We start from the raw sequence: 19,433 nt of genomic DNA, 5'->3' as shown, positions 1-19,433 counted from the left end.
TGCGGGTCTTGACGTACATGCTTCATACCCTCGCAGGTGTAGGCGTGAACGCACCTGCGCGTGCGCGCGCGCGCGCGCGCACACACACACACACACACCGCTTTATAGTCCTACCTTTTCTATTCATATGCAAATATGTGCAAGGCATCCCTATATGTATGGAAAGAAAGTTAAATCTTCTTAGTCATGGGTAGCTGTTCAGGAGAGAGGGAGAAATGAAGGCTTATTAAAATCAAAAGGGGATAGAAAGAGATTTGATACACTAAATGGTTAGACACAAGGTTTTGCCTGCAAATTAAGAATGTGTCTCATTCCCCCAAAAAAAGAAAGAAAAAAGAAAAAAAAAAGAATGTGTCTCATCCCTAGTTGCTGATACCAGGAAAATGGGCATTTCTCATCTTTGTGATCCTGTCCATTCACACATTGGGTATCGTGGGCAGGTGGAGTCCAGGTGGAGTCCAGGACCTCTGTCCAGACCTGGCTTCTCAGAAGCATATTATTGGTGGAAAGAACCCCACTACGTATCCTCCTCAAGTCGTGGGTGTCAAAATAATGGGAAGCAAGCTATTCTGTTAATGAAAAGAGGTAAGACTGAGATCATATTACAGAGGAAGATTTTTAGGGTATTGGGAGGACCAGAAAATTTGTTTTCCTATAAGTTACCTTAAAAATGTTATTGAGGAGGGGCACCTGAGTGGCTCAGTTGGGTTAAGTGGCCGATTTGGGCTCAGGATATAACCTCATGATTTGTGAATTCAAGCCCCGTGTCAGGCTCTGTGCTTTTTCAGATTCTGTTTCCCTCTCTGCCCCTCCCCTGCTCACACTCTGTCTCTCTCTTTCTCAAAAATAAATAAACATTAAAAAATGTTATTGGAGAAAACAAAATAAAAAAACTGCCCATGCCTCTCCTATTGAATACTGCCAGGACATAAATAACACCAGTGTTACCCCTTTTAACATGATACAAACAATAAGATCCACAGCGAAATATTTCCTAAGTGTCATTAGCTTCTTCTTCACTTGCCGGTCTCAGTCTGGTCCTAACACCAGCATTTCTATTGTGACAAGAGCATGCCAAAGTCCAGGACCACGGGAAGAATGGACTGGGAAGAATGGGACCCCAGTTACAGGTGTGGCTTTCGCCAATAACTAGCTCTGTGACCTTGAACAAGTTAGCCCTGAGCTTTGGTTACCTCCTGAATAAAATGGGGTGACTGGAATGACCACAGGTGAGGTGACTGGGTCTCCTTCCATCACTGGCAGGCTAATACTTTTTAAATACAGTTTCACCATGTGATGGGAAAGACAAGCCTAGAACAACACAATTCTATAAATGGACCCAACAATGTCTGCTGAAAAGACCTTGCCTCTGTTGAGGGCACATGCTGGACATGGCAAGGTTCTCACAGTTAAATCCTACTTGAGGGATGCTTGAGTGGCAAGGCTCAAGTTCAAGAAGGACACACTTTTAATCCTTCTCCATGAAGAGAGACAGAAATAAAGATTTTGTAAAGTTGCCCAACAAGGGGAAAACTAAGAATTTCATGCAATTATATGGTTCCTGAAGGTTCTGCTAATTGAATTACCATAGGCTCTTGTTGGGCATTCCTGACCATGTCCCCTATAATTCCATTAGTATTACCTCTGTGGATCCTATAAAGGCCATTAACATAAGGCAGATATTTGCTTTCAATACGATAACACAGATGATTTTGTCTAATTGTCTCCCTAATCCCTCCCCCTCACAGCCTGGGAAATCACTTGCAGTTGCTCAAATCCAGGCATTTGTTATTGCTGATCAAAACAGCTTTGGAAACATGACAGTGTTACTGAGGAGATGTGGCTCCTTCCCTTCACCCACCACATGCTCTTGTCTTCCAAAAGGATGAAATGAACATTTGTACTGACATCCCTACACTGGAACCATAGAGAGGAAGGAGAAAAGTGCACAGAGCCTGTCCTAGACCTCGCTACACCACCTGGGAACACAGGCCTGGTCTCATGAGGAGCTGATGCCTCACAACCCAAGTGGGTTTCCTCTTCCAAGGTTCTTTTAGCCCACATCGGCCGTGGTTTGCTATTTGCTGGGCAGTTACCTCCACTGGAACAGGCCCATCCGGCTGCCCCTGTAGGCTGTCTCTTACCGTCAAGTCTGTTATTCTTGGGCTCCTCGATCTTGAATATTCCTAAATCTGGTCTTTTTTTAAGTTATTCGGGGTCTTTGCTTTTGTACCTTGTTTTTGACTACCTGATTACTCATTCATTTCTACATGCTGGCTCCGCAGGGCAAAACCTGATTTCTTTTGCCCTTGCTCATTGCTCCAATGAGATATTTATAGGAAGGCTTGGGTAAAATAAGTTTTAGTGTTCTCTGAATTACATTTATTCATGTTCCACTAGCCCACCACTATAAATAATCCAAAGTTGAACATAGGGTCAGCCCATGGTCAGTGTAGTATAAAACTTGGAAATCAGTTGTACCAGGGAGATGACTGATGTCCTTAATAAGAATAGAGCTTGGGTGGGCTCATTTCCTCTCCACAAATCCACACACACACACACACACACACACACACACACACACAGAGGCAGTGTAGCAAGGGGAAAAAAATAAGTTAAGACTGAGTTTGGAACGAGACGGCTTTCACAGTGGGTCTCTGTAATCTCACTTATATTTCTGCAACTCATTTCCCTCTTAGACTAATCCTTTGCTAATTACCAGACCCATCCACCCACAGCCCAAGTGGGCATGCACAAGTACGTACAGAGGCATGATAACATGTACAGTTGGCTGTCAATGAAGGACTTCAGGTCTCTGATCTTAGTGCTAAAGGTTTATCCTTCCCATGTTAAAGGAGGTTCAAATCAAAACACTCTTAACTTTATGAGATTGGTGAGAAACCTCCATCAAAGATGGGAAGTAATGACAGGAAATGAGACCCCTATTATCTCTGCTCATAGCAGAGCAATTATTGGAATAATTGTTCCACTAGTGATCACGAATCCCACACTTAAACTTGTTTCTCCATTATTTTCATTATTCCAATTGATCGATGACACTTTAAAACCTATTTCAAAGAAATATGGTCTTTCATTATCATTTTTTATTTTTTAATGTAAGATTAAAGCAAGCTATGTATCAAAGAACATATAAGAAGAAATGCATATTTTATGTAACATAGAAAATAGATCTGATCTTCACAAGGGCTATTCACTATAAATTTCTAGTTACAAAATATGCAGCTTGACAACTGAAAATGTTTTGTGTTTCTAATCTAGGTTTCTTCTGTATACATTATAGGTGAAAGACACATGAATCAAGTGAACCAGCTTTGGAAAGGGACCTGCCAGACCATTAAGTCCTACATCCCCAAGGGCTACTGTACTTTGTTCCCATCCTCATACTCTCCAGAGTTTTATCCACTTTCACTTCAAATGTCTTAAGCAACGCATTTCCTGGAGAAAAAGGTCGGGGTAATAGTGGTTGCTGTTAGAAAGCCTTCCTGACATAAGCCTTGGCTGCTCTTTGAAATTCAGCCCAGGGGCGCCTGGGTGGCTCAGTCGGTTGGGCGGCCGACTTCAGCTCAGGTCATGATCTCGCAGTCTGTGAGTTCGAGCCCCGCATCGGGCTCTGTGCTGACGGCTCGGAGCCTGGAGTCTGTTTCAGATTCTGTGTCTCCCTCTCTCTGACCCTCCCCTGTTCATGCTCTGTCTCTCTCTGTCTCAAAAATAAACAAACGTTAAAAAAAATTTTTTTTAAATTAAAAAAAAGAAATTCAGCCCAGAAATGCTCTATGTGCAAATTACTACTCATTCAATTAGGACACAAGTTCTGATAGGACTCTTTAGCGATAAGACTCTGGATTAGTAAACTAGTGCTCTGTGGCAAACAAGCAAATGGAAATATTATACTCTCCTAAAGGGATAATGCTCTCTGGACACATAACAACACCACCGGGACCCTCTGCCATATTAAGATGTTGGATCTTCTCTGGACTGAGTGAAACGTTGGGCTTTTGCTCATTGGCTTGGGATGATATCATATCATAACATTCATGGGCCAAGCAACTGTGTTAAACTCTGAATCACCTCACTTAATCTTCACCACAGCCCTGTGAGAGACACAGTGGTCGACAACATTTTCTATATGAAGAAGCTTGGCTCTGTTAAGTGACTCACTCATGATCACATCACTAGTAGAGCCCAGAACTGAAACCAAGCCATCTGACCCTAGAGTCTGTTCTAACCACACCCTGGATCCAAGCAGACAGACTGGTCCCCCAAAGCTCACTTCCTATCCCATGAAACTGTAGTTCATTAGTGAAGGAGGAACCATCAGATGGTCTGGTCTGCCTATAGCTGCTTCAAAGGGGATCCACATGCTTTTCCTGACTGACTCCCACTAGGGGAAGAAAGAGGAGAGAACAGGAGCCTGCCAACCTCGACAGATGGTGTGTAGGCTGTTCTGGAGATGGGAAGAGAGAGATTTTTGCTGGCTGACAAAGAACAAGGGAAAAAGATTGGAGAGAAGTGTGACATAAGCAGAAAGAGCTAAACTTGAATTTGAAATACATGTGGTAGAGAAGATTGAGGGATAGAGACTGATCTAGGAGACAGATGGGTAAATACACTTAAAAGGACATTATTTTAAATGCCACATAACTCCAGTCTAGTGAGAAAAAGTGAGTGAGGAGATACAATCAGAAATGAGAGAAGTAAACTCCTCTCCATGGTGTTTCTGTAGTCTTTCAATGGATGGATTCAAAAGACCTGTGACTTGTTCCCCCACCTGCCAAGCAGTTAAAGATCCATATTCATGTCCAAAGGAAACTTTCCCTAGTCATTCTAGCTTGGAGTCAGCCTCACAGAGGAGAAGATGGGAACATTCTGAGGAAGCTTAGAATTGTATCAGTCCTATTCATTGTCAGCTGAGTTCCAGAAAGGGGACATTAAAATGGAATGGAATTTCTGTTCAGTTGAAACTTATGGGTAAACCACCTGTTACCAAGCTTCAAGGAACCCTCCCGAATCTTGGCTGAGGGAACACTGATGGTGAGTGATCAGTGTCCCACATACTCTCTTTTTGTTTTCTCTCACAAGCCTGGCTTAAGTTATTTATGCACATGACTTAACATTAAGATGGTTTATTCATGAGATTGCCTTAGGAGACAGGAGACAGACAACCTGCTTTTGTGAGGGTCTCTCTGGAGATTGGCAGTTACACAATGTATTGTTACTCCGTCAGGCTCTATGAGGACAAAACATCACAATGTAGAGGCCTCTGTTGAAAATAATGATCTGTGCTGTGTAGGTCCCAATTTGAGAAGCATTTATATTGATAAAGTTACTTGAAGAAAAAAAGTCCAGATTCTTCAGCACCAGACAGGGCAGGTCTGTGTTAAGGAGGAGAGATCAGTGTCTTTGTCTGTTGGATCTTCAACAAGCCTGCAGGTAATTTACCATCCAGAAGGTAATTTACCATTGTTGGCTGTGGTTCTTCTCTGGAAGACATCAGGAGCAACCAAATGAATCATTCTGCCATCTCTCAATACCATTCACTGTGGACAGGTGCTTGACCAGAGGCGGAGCAGTCTTGGATCCTGTTCTGGGAGGTGTGGTTACTAAAGAACATGATTACCAAATGGACCTTGTGAGAGAACTCCATGGCAGAAAATCTTGCTGACTACATCATAAGAAAATTACTTTTTTCAGGTACCTTTGTTTCAGCTTCCTTAATAGCAGCCTTTGGTCATTTGTTTGGATTTGTGGAATCAAATCTAACTGGGGCCTATTGCTTTCAATTAAGGTCACATAATGTATAACTGCAATTCTTAATTTGCATTAAGACTCTTAAAACGTTTTGTCCCAGCTAGGACTGCACTAAAGACATCAGTTGTGTCTGTCCTGTGTCCTGTGTCCGCCTTTTTCACCTCCCCCAAATTCTTCCGAGCTACAGATTTCCCTATAATTAATTGGTGCTGTGTCCTGAGTTAGCTTAATTGAAAGCATCACATTAATAAAACTTAGAAGAGGACGTCTTATAAAGGTACGTGTAAAGAGGGTGAGTTTTATTGCAAACGTATACACTGCAGTTTCTGCTTTTACAAAAAAGAACTCTCAGCAAAGATAGGTGTGAGTTTATTTTCCATAAACAATTACTGAGTTCTTAACCTATAGAGCTCTGGGATTAAGCATAAATGTAAACTATGGTACATTCTCTAAGCTCTTAGGGAGCCTACCATGGGATAAAGCATGCATAGCGTGGAAGTTAAGAGGTGATATAACAGTTAAATAGGTTTCAGTGCACCTGGGTGGCTCCGTCAGTTGAGCATCTGACTCTTGATTTCGGCTCAGGTCATGATCTCATGGTTCATGAGTTCGAGCCCCCTGTTGGGCTCTGTGCTGACATAGCACAGAGCCTGCTTGGGATTCTCTCCCCCTCTCTCTGTTCCTGCCCCATTCGTGCTCTCTCAATCTCTCTCAAACATAAATAAATAAATATTTTCAAAAAAGAGTTAAATAGGTCTCAAGGAGCTATTAAACAAAATATATTAATTTCCCACTGTGGGGAAAATTCTCCCGATAACCACATAACCACTTTCCCACCTTCTTGTGGACTTTGCGCAAATGTTACCTTGTCATTGGGTCTTGCCCTAACTATCCCATGTAATTGTGCAACCCTCCTCGACTGTTCCAATCTCCCCTGCTCTATTTTTTTTTTCTCATAGCACTTACTATCTTCTAGCAAAAAATACCACTCACTTATTCATAATGACTCTTGCTTATTTCGTCTCCTCCCACAAAAATATAAGCTCCATAAGGGCTGGGATATTATTTTCTGTCTATTTTGTTCACTGCTCTATCTCTGGCTCCTAGAAAATGCCTGGCGCCTTGGAGAAGCTCAATAAATATTCGTTGCTCTTGTTATATGAGCTTGGAATTGAACTAGATAGGATGAATACGAACCTCAAGAAGGTACAGTAGCTGCTGTAAGGAACTCACAAAATGATACTAACAACAAAGATAAAAAATAATACAGCCACAAAGATAGTTATTCATCGAGCAATTTTTATGGGACTGTCGCTGTGCTAAGTTCATTATTCCACTATTTCATTTATTTTTCAACAATAATCCTTTTAGACAGATATTATCTCCATTGTATTGGTAAGAAAACAAAGGCTCAGAAAATGTAAATCATTGGTCCCAGATAACGCAGCAAGAAAGTGTTTGTGTGGAATTTCTGTTCAAGTCTCTCCCTCTCCCTCCCTCCCTCTCTCTCTCTCCAAATTCATGATTTATCTTATTCTTTTAATTATGGAACTTTCCCAAACGTATACGAAAGTGGAAAGAATCATGTTATGAACCCCTCTGTACCCCCACAGCCACTCAGCTTCAACCAATAATGATAAATCTGCAGCCAGCCTTCCCAGAGTTTGTGATCTTAAGCACTTGCTATATGATCAAATAAAAGGAATAGAATTTGTATTCCTCTGAGAAGAGTGGGGCTCTCCACATGGGAGTGCTTAGAAAAGCCCTCACAAGGTCTGCTTTAGTTAAACTAACCCCCACACTCCTCGTCCTCCTCCTCCTCCTGCTCCTCACGGTTGATTATCCAGGCTTCACGTGAAGCCCGCAGGATTGAAATGTTCAGTCCCTGCTCTGGTCCTGATCCTGTGCTCGGCATGTCTGAGACCTGATCCAAAGGAAAATTATTTTGAGAAGACTTATTTTGGTGAGTGTATGTGCTCAGTTTGGGAGGGAGGGATTTTCCACTAAGCTCATTAACTGCCAAGGGGCTTCAGGATCCATAGGAATAAGTTCAGAAGGAGAGACCTTGGAAGACCAGCTCTTTTGATGGGCTCCTGGGGCTGGTGCCTGATGGCAGGTCAGCAGCCTGGATGCACAAAAAGCCTGGGTGGCTCAGTCGGTTGAGTATGTGACTCTTGATAACAAACCTGCCTGAATTTCGGCTTCCTGATCTTAAAGGGGGCAACTGAATAGTCTACAATTTGTAGAATGTCTAAAAGGATGCTTGGCAAGTGTTAGTTCTTTGGAAATCGGGTTGGGAAATTCTCCGCCGTTATCCTGTGACACTTCTCCAGCTTTCATTAATAAAGGAGAATCCAAGTTCCCCAGTGGGATATGTCTATAACTAGTATTATTCACATTTTTACAAAGAAGGAAATTAAAGTAACCAAAAACTCCTGGCTGGATTGTAAGTTCCAGTGACCCACATCCCACCTGCATTTTGGAAGAGATCCAGGATCTGGGAGCCAAGATGTTTCTTTCTCAATTCCCTCTCACTCCCCAGGACCATGACTTTGACCTCCTGTTATCTCCTCATTAACACCTTTGAAGGAACTGACAGGAAAGCTCTACTCGTCCTACATACGTACACATATATGTACTTACATACCGATTTATGCCTTGCCACAATGCAGGTCTCATTAGTCTCCCCCCTCTTTTTGAATTAAGACTAGAAAGCCGAGGGCCAAAGAGGTGAAGTAAATTGGAACTGTGTCACCCAGCCCAGCTTGCCCCTTCAGGGACTCCTTCAATGGTCAGGTACATGAAGGGGTTGAGACCAGGTTATCCTGACAAGGACCAGGCGATTGCATTTCGTATGAAGGTGTCAGCAGGATGGCCAGATCTTCAGCCCAGTCCGTTATTTGGTAGGCACAGGATTCTGCACCTAATTGCTCTCCATGAATCATCCTTGTCAGGTTGTTTTGCTAAGCATATTTTGTGTTTAAGTACAGCAAAATCTTTCAGAGGTTCAAGCGGTCATTATAATAAATTCTCTGATGAATAAGGGGCAATGATCCCAGGCCCTCACGCAGGAAGAGAATCCTGAGGCACTGAGAGGTAGCTGGAGCTGTCATTCCTCCCTGGCAGAAATTCCCAGAACCTTCGATACTGCAGGAGAGGCTGTCTGATAGAGCAGATAACAGGACAGGCTCTTGAGGCTCACTGCCTGGGTTCAGATCCTAGTCAACTATTTTCAAACTCTGTGATCTTAAGCAAATAGTAGCCTCTCAGTGTCTCAGTTTCATCCTCAGTGAAATGGGGATGAAGTGTCTGACTCATAGGGTTATTTTGAGAAGTAAATAAGGTAATACATATTCAAAAATGCAGAACAGTACCTGGTGAATATTAAATGCTTAACCAATGACGGCTATCATAACCAACACTTCTCCGGACAATAAGATCTTCCCACGGTCAGTGGTTCCCCCACTAACACGGTGCCACACGAATGTTACGCATTCTCTCCTTGGGAAATCTGATAATAGTGGAGCCGGGCGGCTGTATCTCCCTTGTCCAGTAGATGCTGCCCATCCCCCCATGACAATGGTTTCCGTATGGAATTCGCCCAAACTGCATAGGTTTTTCACCATAAAGTTAAATGATTAAAAATGTCAAGGTCAAGACATATTGGAAATATTTGTCTAAATAAAGTGAAAGTGTATGTTTCTTTATCGCAAAACATTTCAGAACCTCTAGCCTGCTAAGTGAATTATAAACCTCCAATGGTATAGGAGAGGGCAGGTGGGAAGGAGAGAACCATGACCCCACCTCTTCCAAGCACAGACCTTATTTCCTTCATGACACCCATTAACTGCTTAAGGGACACTAATGTTCGGCCAAACTGAACTGGGTGACATTTTATTTGGTTTGCCTTAAAATGGTGTTTCTCAAAGGGTGGTCTTTAGATCATCTGCTTATTAAAACACAGTCTTCTGAATTTTATACAAGACCTATAGAATCAGACTCTCCGAAGGAGGAACTGAAGATTCTGCATTTTAACAAGCTCCCCAGGTGCACATTAAATTTTGAGAACCACCGCATTAAAGAAAACACTTTCCTGATTTTGGAATTCTATACATTTGAAATCCTGAATACGAAATTTTTCGCAACAGGAAGGATACTTGTTAACCTCCCAGAAGCCTGTATTTTATTTAATGAAAAGTGGATGCTGTGGGGGTAGATGGTGAGGTTGTTTAATTGAATAAACATTAAAAATTTTTCCCTGTGCTAGATAGAAGGCTCAGATCCTGGCTACAAAATGTTTACAGTCTACACCTAAGAAGAGAACCAGGGACACTGCTCAGTTTCTCAGCTGCAGTCACCTGAGTGGTCAAGTTCACGTGGGATACAGGGGGCTCATTCTGGGAATCAAAGTAGGGAGTAGAAGAATTAATTTCTCTTCTAAGTGATTCAGTCACCAATCAACCACCAAGATACTGTTTTGGGTTTTTTGTTTGTTTTGGTTTTGATATCCAGAAAGAAATGCAGTAAAAAACAGGACAAAGAAGTCAGATAAAGCAAAGGAGGAGCGTAGGAAGTAGGGGAGGGGAACCTAATAGCTAGATGAATTATGGGAAGAGGAAAAAAAAAAAAAAACCCAACCCTGCTGACTCTGTTCAGTTTAAGGTGAGAAATAACAGGATTAGAATGTCAAATTGCTGAGAGTTGCAGACCTGAACCATAAACCTTCTCTAAGCTGTTCAGCTTTTTTTCCTCTGCAGTCACTAATTAAATATTGCCTTGAAATAAATAATAAAATAAAATAAAATAAAATAAAATAAAATAAAATAAAATAAAAACAAAAAGCCAAAGGCTTTTTTTGAGTCAAATAGAAAGCATGTCATTAGCCTGTGATGGAGATGGGTCCCTGGCTGACCTACACTAGGAGCCAAAAGTGGAGGAATCTACGGGAGGGACATCAAGCTAATAGAGAGCTTGTCTCCATCTTAAACTTTTCATGATCACTCTCTAGTTCACACGCAACTTCTGTAGTATCGTATTTTCATATGTAATCTCGTTGTCCTAAATGGTAGTAACGGGGAATATGTGGGCGTCCCCTTTTAGTGTGACCAGAGGATGCTAAAGGCTGCCATCAGGAGTCTGAAAAGCATCCGTGGGTCCAGCAGGAGAAATGACCAGGCAAATTTCACCAGATCAGGGTGGCTGAACAATTCAGTGTCCCTTGCACTATTCTCCCTGTTTTGTCCAGACAATATCTTTAAAAACTGTTCACCTTCTTGCACATACAGCTTGCTCTTCAGGTAGGTTCCTAAGTCTGTCTGCTCTTGCTCGCTTCATGAAAACACAGTGTGTGTTCCAAGCTTGGTGGTTGGTATCTTTATGATAAAATATCTGACTCTAGCACCTGAGGCCACAAGGAGTCCATTTGTCATTTCACTCTCCTCTCCTGTGTGGAACGGGTCTGCCACCAAATAGGGATTTAACCGACTAAAGCCCTAACAGAGATATCACCGGCCCTGTGTTCTTTGGTTGTTTGCCTGAGCAAAATCTATCATTACTCTATATGCATACGGCATGTGTCAACTGTTTTAAAATTAGCCAATTTTCCTAAGCATAAAAATGGATTTTTGTCATATCACATGAACCATATATCACAGAAACAAACCAGTTTTTGTTGTGCCTTTTTTTTTCTTTTCAAAATGCATTAAGTCTTTTTAAGTCACTGCCAAATCCATTTTGCTCACTGCATTTGTGAGATACATTTAAAGAAACCAAGCAGAGGCAAAAAAAAAAAAAAAAAAAAAAAAAAGACCAAGACAAACCCAAAAACTCCATGCAGTGCTGTCACCTGGAAAGAAATCTAGTTCATTACCAAACTGACCACACCTAGGAGGCTGCACTGCTTCACCTGCTTTTAACTAATAAATAGGACCTTTGTATGCTGCCCTGCACTGAAAGTTTGGGATAGGGCAAAAATGGTAAAAACAAAAACAAGATGGTTAGGAAAAAGAGCTGTCATTTACTGAGTACTCTGCATGCACCGAACATTACAGGAAGTGCTAATTCTCCATCATTTCATTTCAGACTCAAAATAATCCTGTGACACGAGTTTTACTGCATCCATTTTACAGATGTGGGAACTGAGGCTTGTGTGGTTACCTTGGCACAGTGCATAGCTAACACATAGCAGAGCCTGCCAGACATGTGAACCCAAGTGAATCATCCCGGGGCCAGAATCTCTAGACGCCTAGATCATCTCACATGTGAGTGAAAGCCCATCAGACTCCCAGAGACGTAATACTGACATCGGGAGGCCGTCTATGGCAACTCCTGCATTCCAGACTTCTCCTAATGAAGGCTACATGGGCGTCATTGTGGATTCTGCCGCCTCGGGTTTCTCTCAGTCCCCACTTAGCTGTGGGAGAGGAGGCAGGAGAGACAGGGTCTCCTGTGTGTGCCCATCACCAGCACCAAGCCCTGCTTTTAAGGACTGTGGGTGAGAGCAGGCCTTCTTTGGGCATAACGCCCCCAACATCGCGAAGATTAGGAGTAATGCAGCATAGGTCCTGAACAGGCAGCTGTCTGTATGGCTCCCTCTGAGGGGCCTACAAATTCCTCTCAAAAGGGAAAAGACACAAGTCTCCTACTTGGGTTAAAATATGTGAATTTGTCTTCAGAAGTGCTCGAGTGTTAATTGAGAGGGCAGCACATTGCATCATTATTAGTCATTAATACTTCAGGACAAATTAGTTGATCAGGTTACTGAGAGGCGTGGAGGCCCTCAGGGAAAGACATCATTTGGATGGAGGCGGTGGGGAGTTGCCCGGAGGGCTGACGGGGCTGTTGCAGGGGCTAAGAAGCTGGCAGCAGCAGCCACTGGCATTGGAAGGGACAATGGGTGGGGGCAGGGAGGGGGAGGGTCGCCAGTACTGCTGCTACCACCCCCACCCCACCCCACACACAACCGCCCTCCGACCCGCCCTTGTCCCTTGGGAGATTACGGGCTTGCACTTCCACGCACGGGTCTTGGGAAAGGTACTAGCCACGGCAGGCTCCCGGCAAGGCTCCCTGCCTGCACCTCTGCAACCGGGGGGCTTGTAATGCAGCCTTTTGCCTCTAGGGGTCTCCAGTGCCCCGAGGCTTCGGGAGGATGTTGCCCTTGCTCCGTTATCCCGCAGGGCTCAAATCCCAAAGGACAAAGATCGCGGAAAGGGAAAGAGGCGCGTGCAGGGAGCCCCCCAGGACCCCATTCCCCGCCGGAAGGCTGCTCACCCATCTCCCCTGCTCCTGCTTGATGGCTTATTTATAGCACATGCTAAATGGCTGAACACCAGTGAGGGGGAGGCAGAAATTAACCGCCCCCGCATTCCTTTACTGAGTGCCTAAGCATTTCCATACCTCTAAGGGTATTCCAAGGACTTCCTTCCACAACCCCACCCCACACTCTCCCAGTAAGCCCCATCTCCAGGCTACCAGACCTCAGCTGAGCAGGAATCCCCCACACTTCCTTAGCCCAGCAGCCTGGTGCCCAGGACACTCTGCCTCCTGATCACCAAGGTCTTGCCACTGAGACTGGATGGACCCTGATGGCCAGTCCCTCCCCGAGGTTAGGGATGAGGAGGGCAAGGGGCTGTGAGGGAGGACCTCGGCCTGGGTCCCAGGAGACCTCAGTGCACTAAAAAGCAGAGTCATTGGAGGTCAGAGGGTCCAGAGAGAGTTTTTCTTAAAATCTCACCACTGAGGAGTATTGGGAAAAGTAAAACACAAACAAAAGACCAAAAAACCAAACAATAACGACGACAAAACAAAACAAAACCAAAAAAACGTTGACAGAGAGAGGCAGTATCACTCCTGATCCATTCTTGCAGAGGCTTCAGGTTCGTGGCTATACTCTGGCTTTCTAATCCATCCTATGACTTGAGTTTGAAGCCCCACTCCACAACTCACTAGCTGTGAGATCTTGGATAATTGACTTAACCTCTCTGTACTTATTTTTTCTCATCTGCCAAATGGGAATAATATCTACTTTGTAGGGATTTGTTAAACTGAACTTACGGCCAGTGATACTGTGACTAGCACCGTGCCTGACTCAAAGCAGACATTTTATTTCTATGCGTCGAATTTCATGCACCTTCAATCCAGAACAAGAATGAACAACAGTCATTAGTCAATTCACAGGTGTTTGGGGGCTGGTGAGAGTTTCCTATTTTAAAATCAATTTCAATATGTCACCCATTATTTTACATGAATCGCCAAGTCTTGCTTTTTAAAGGAATTCTGTAGTGCAGTGGTTTGCAGCGTACCATGAACAGACTTTAGGTCCCAAGGATGTTCCTCAAGGACCACATGCAGATGAGAAAAGACAAGTGACAGGTGACAGGTGGGGGAGCTCCAGGTCCCCAGACCTGCTCCAATCAGGGAACTCTACTCTTATCTGCTTCATCTATTGGGGTTCTGGGTAAGGGTTTATTTGATTAGACTCGTCTCCTTCTTTAAAGGTTAAAAACCACTGCTAATATGTCCTTGCATAATTCAGGGAAAACTTTTCCTCCAAGCCTAGGGACTCGATTCATTTTATTTGTTTTAAAATTGCCTGCTCTTTTGAAAATGGAACGACACCTGTATTCAGAAACACAGGTACTTGAAATATTCAGCCCGCACATACAAAATACCCCCGATGTGTAAGGCATTGCACTTGAAACTTGACAGCATTTTTGAATGTGTAGTAACTCTCTTGGCTTGCCCCACAAATCCCCTAAGGGTTTAACAGTGCTTCCAGTCCACTCCTGACTGATTTAGCCCAGACCTTGGAACAGATACCCTTACCTTGACCACAAATGTGCCCTTTCCCCCGGACATGGCCTAAGACCGTGATCACTTTGCAAAGCCCAATGTGGAAGAGCATGAGCTCTGGGACCTGACAGACCTGGGTTCAAAACTAGGCTCTGCCACTTCCAAGTGGTGTGACCTTGGATTAGCTCTTTAATCTCTCTGAACTTTAATGTCCTCATCTACAAACAGAAGAGAACAACTCTTCTCAGAGGGGTGTAGGATGATTAAATGAGACAATGCCTGGAAAGCACTTAGCATGCTGCCTGGCATACAGTACTATTGCCCGGAAGTTCCTGACTCACTGGCATCTAACAGCATATACTACCTGACTCCCACTGACCGCAGCTATAAATGCCATCATTGCTCTCCACGAAAGTCAATGTCTGATGAGCTTTAATACTTCAGGACACGAACACAGTAGCTGCCATTTTTTGAGTGCCCATTGTGTAGCAGACACTTTGCTGATATTTTTCAATCCTCTTCAATCATCACGATACTTGTGCAGATAAGGGGTTACTGTCTCCACTGCACTAGATGGGGATACTGAAGCTCAGAGGGGTTATGAAATGTATCTGAGCTCAAACAGCTAGTGAGTGGCCAAGATTACACTGAAGCCCAAGTTTGCCTGACCCAGAAATCAGGGGCCTTTCCTCCCCACCTTGCTGACCCTTGGAGTTTTCCTGTGCAAAAGGTAGAGGGCATGGTGCAGGGGGCGAGAGCCCTGGGTCTCAATGGCAACTCCTCTGTTCTTTGTCCTCCTTATTTTTCAGTCTGTAAACAGGAATGATATTTACTTCATAAAGGCGGTAATAAAAATTAGGGACACCTGGGTGGCTCGGTCAGCTAAGCGTCTCTTGGTTTCTGCTCAGGTTTGTGAGTTCAAGCCCCGCATCAGGCTCTGCACTGTGAGGAGCCTGCTTGGGATTCTCTCTCTCTCCCTCTCTCTCTGCCCTTCCCCCACTCGCTCTCTCAAAATAAATAAATTTAAAAAATTAAATACAACAATATAAGTAAAAACAAGCCTGGTACAATGTTTGTCATAAAGTAGGCTTTGGATGTACATTAAATAGGTATGAACTTGTCCCACCAATTTTTTTTAGCCTTATTATGAGAAATATTCATAGAGAAGATATATATGTATATATATGTAGTGTGTTGTATATAAATATATATGTGTGTTTGTGTATATATGTGTGTATACATATACATGTGGATATACATAAAACACATATGAAAAACTGTAACACAAACTACCACCCAGGTGAGGAAACAGAGCACCCCCCACCCTGCACGCCCCTCCCTGATCCAATTCCCTTTTCTCCCGCCAGTCCAAGTCACTTCTCGTCTTGTTAAAAAATAATTTTCTTTTCCCCTTTTGCTCATGCCTCTGGGTTGTCTCCAGCCTTTTCGCTGTGCCTGTGCCTGTCACTTCACTAAGGTTCTGAGTGATACGTCATTCACAGGAGAGAAGTGAAATAAAGTGGTTCAGCAGAGCGGGGATGCGTGTGTGTGCGTGTGTCCCTGCACCTTCTACCTTTCTGGGGAGCAGCAAACCAGACGCCTTGTGAGATATGTTTTAAACCAAAAGAACAGAAGGGACAGGTGGACTGATGGCAGAGGTTTGGGGAACAGTTGGACAATTTGTCACTCCCCAAGACCACTCAGGACTGAGTGCCTACCACCAGCAGTGGACATCACAGCAGCTAGAGCCTGGATTACAAACAGCATACAACTTCTTTTCTCCTGATCCTTCCCTACCCTGGGATTTCTACCTTCCTCAATTGACAATCAGGTTTCAATTTAAATGTGTTCCCTCCTTGGGGCTCTGGGTGGCTCAGTTGGTTGAACATCCGACTTCGGCTCAGTTCATGATCTCGTGGTTTGTGAGTTCGAGCCCCATGTCGGGCTCTGTGCTGACAGCTCGGAGCCTGCTTGGGATTCTGTGTCCCCCTCTCTGTCTGCCCCTCCCCCACTCATGCTCTGTCTCCCTCTCTCTCTCTCTCAAAAATAAACATTAAAAAAATAATAAAAAATGTTCCCTCCTTGAAGAGACCCTCCCTGACCACCACCTCACTCACTCTTATAATACTCCATTTTAATAATCTTCATTACCAACACATGAAATGATCTCATTTATTTGTTTATATGTCTATTTTTTCTGGATACCACAGTAAGAAACAATATAGGTTCAGAATTGAAACTGGGTTAGAACACGAAATACCCCCTTTACTAACTGTGTGACCTTGGACGAAATGTTTAACCTCGCTGGGCCTCCAAGTCATCATCTATGAAATGGGAATGTAGGACTTATCAAAATGAGAATTATAGGATCCTTAGGTGAAGTAAACGAGTTAATGTATGTCAAGCTTTCAGCAATGCCTGACACATAAGTGCTATTCAACTGTTAGCTATTATCAGCAATCTTAATAATAATCATTATTACGATTCTTACCCTATCTTCCCCCTGGAAGGTGAGCAACTTGCTGGCAGAGATTTTGTCTGTTGTTCTCTGTGGAATCCCCAGTGCCTAAGAAGAATACGTGGCACATATACCTAATAATATACTAAATAAATATTTTCTGAGAAATACGTCTTTGAAAGCCAATCCCAACCGTACCGTTAAGTGCAGGAGATGGCCACATAAATAACTCATGATAGTGCGATGGGTACAGCACAAAAAGACAGTTTGAGTGAAATGTGTACAAGTACAGAAGAGGAGGGAATTCATTCTTTCTCAGAATCTCATGGAGGTGTTCACAGAAGAGATCATCTTGACAGAGTCTTGAAGGTCTGAAACCCTGGAGAAGCAGGACAGGTCAGGGGATGGTCCTGCAGGAGAACCACAGCTACACCTAACGGTCCTGTCGGTCATTTCCGGCAGCTGGAGTGCTAAGCGGGGCGTGGACAGAGGCATGGGGAGACTGCTAGGCCGGCTTGTGAAGTATCTCCTGTTTGTCATGTGAAGACATTAGGGTCTTACCCTGACTGCAGTGGAGGATTACAATTAGGGAGAAGCGTACTCAAGTTTACCATCTTGAAAGTTTGCCCTAGCTGCAGGGAGGAGACTGGACTGGTTAGGCTTTAAGAGATGAAACAGGGAGACAGAGCATTGGGAAACTCCAAATGAGAAGGAATGAGAGCCTGACAAAAGAGTGGGGTGGGGGGGTGAGGGTGGAGGGAAGGGTGGCTTTGAGAAACCAGTAGGAGGTAGACCTTGTCAGGCCTCTGGGATTGATTGGATGTGGGTGGCTTTGTGAGAGGAAGTGGAACCCAGGACAACCTGTATTTCTTAATTGTGCCTCTGGGGGTTTGGGTGAGCCTTTAGCCAAAGCAGGGAATTCAGAGAGGGGACTCATTTTATGTGTGAAATTTGTACATAGTGAGTTCACCTTTGGACATTTTAATCTTGGCAATATCAAAGCGAAGACCTTTGGTAGGAAAGGAGGTTGACATGTGTTGAGCATCAACCATGTTCCTGGAACTGTGTTTGGAACCTTATGTAATTTGTCCTGTCTAACATTTAGAACAACACTTTGAGAGATGCAGCATTATTCCTTTTTATTTTCTAGATGATGAAACGGAGGCTCGGAGAGGTAATAAGCCCTACTTTACACGGTTAACCATGAAGAACAGTTAGTAGACCAGTTTGACTAAGCAAGACTGAATGAACGCATACAAGAGAAGGATTAGAAAATAAATTAACAAAGGTAGTTTGGGGACAGATCATGGAAAACTTTGAAAGGAAAATCAGAGAATCGGGTGAGAGAAAGCTTGGAAAACACTTTGTAAACTATAAAATGCTGAGCAATTTGTGGAGTTCGAGTTGTCGCCAAACCACACTGCAATTAAAAATAATAAAACAATAACAACGAAGGGCGCCCGGGTGGCTCAGTCGGTTGAGAATCCGACTTCAGCTCGGGTCATGATCTCACAGTTCGTGGGTTCAAGCCCCGTGTCGGGCTCTGTGCTGACAGCTTGGAGCCTGGAGCCTGCTTGGGATTCTGTGTCTCCCTCTCTCTCTGTCCCTCTCCCACTCGTGCTGTCTCTCAAAAATAAAAAAAAAAAATGTTAAAAAAGAACAATGATAACAATGAGTGAATTATAACGTTTAAATCTGTAATTATTAAACAAAATTCAATCATGACGCCTTCCCCCTCAGTCTTCTTACTGATAGGTCCACAAAAGAATACTGAACACATAGCAGTGACCCTTCTCTCTCCCTACCACACGAGCAACATATCTGGTTTGAAGGAAAATTCTCCCAAGGAAAGATGATAACGTGGTAGAGATGAGAAGAAAGACGGAGATATGAAAAGCAAACACGCCTAGCTGGTCCCAGCTGCTGTGTCCTCACACTTTGGGGTGAAACCCTCAAGATAATCTCCGTGGTTATTTCCACTGTCAGGCTGAAACTCAAAAACATTAGGATAAAATGACCAGGTCTGTCATCTGTGAGTTGTTTGAATGTCAAATGAGGGCTGCAGTGCTCTGTAAATGCTTTGGGTGGGCTGAATCATAGTCGATGAGGTGCCCCTCAAATGTAAATCAAAGGAAGCCGCGTGTGTCCTCCTCGACTCTCGATTTCAGAAATACACACCCTGAGGCCCTCTGGGCTGCTTGGCATCGCTCCCTCCACGTTCTTTCTCTTCATGTCTCTGGCTCCTCTTATCTCACACCTCTGTCCTTTGTCTACATTACCTGACACTACTCTACAGCCCCTGGCCCAGCACCATCCAAAAGAAATGTGATGTGAGCCACGTACACAATCTCAACTCTTCTCGTAGCCACATGAAGAAGCACAAAGAATGGGGGTGAACCTAATCTCAATAAATTTT

The 19,433-nt window shown here is 43.7% G+C and overlaps 1 long non-coding RNA gene across 2 annotated transcripts; it reads left to right on the top strand.

Moving 5' to 3' along the window:
* The first annotated feature begins 4,943 nt into the window (after window positions 1-4,943).
* On the top strand, window positions 4,944-12,445 carry LOC125925970 (uncharacterized). 2 transcript variants are annotated; one of them, XR_007458960.1, is made up of 3 exons: window positions 4,944-5,052; window positions 5,569-5,712; window positions 11,851-12,445. It is a non-coding gene; the product is annotated as an uncharacterized LOC125925970 (long non-coding RNA). The 2 variants fall into 2 exon arrangements; XR_007458961.1 differs by lacking the exon at window positions 4,944-5,052 and adding an exon at window positions 5,061-5,451.
* The last annotated feature ends 6,988 nt before the right edge of the window (window positions 12,446-19,433 follow it).

The sequence above is a fragment of the Panthera uncia genome, chromosome F1, assembly GCF_023721935.1.
Source record: "Panthera uncia isolate 11264 chromosome F1, Puncia_PCG_1.0, whole genome shotgun sequence".
In the NCBI taxonomy this organism is placed as follows: Eukaryota; Metazoa; Chordata; class Mammalia; order Carnivora; family Felidae; genus Panthera; species Panthera uncia.
Note: the sequence above shows the minus strand (reverse complement) of the source record. Positions and strands in the feature narration are given on the sequence as shown.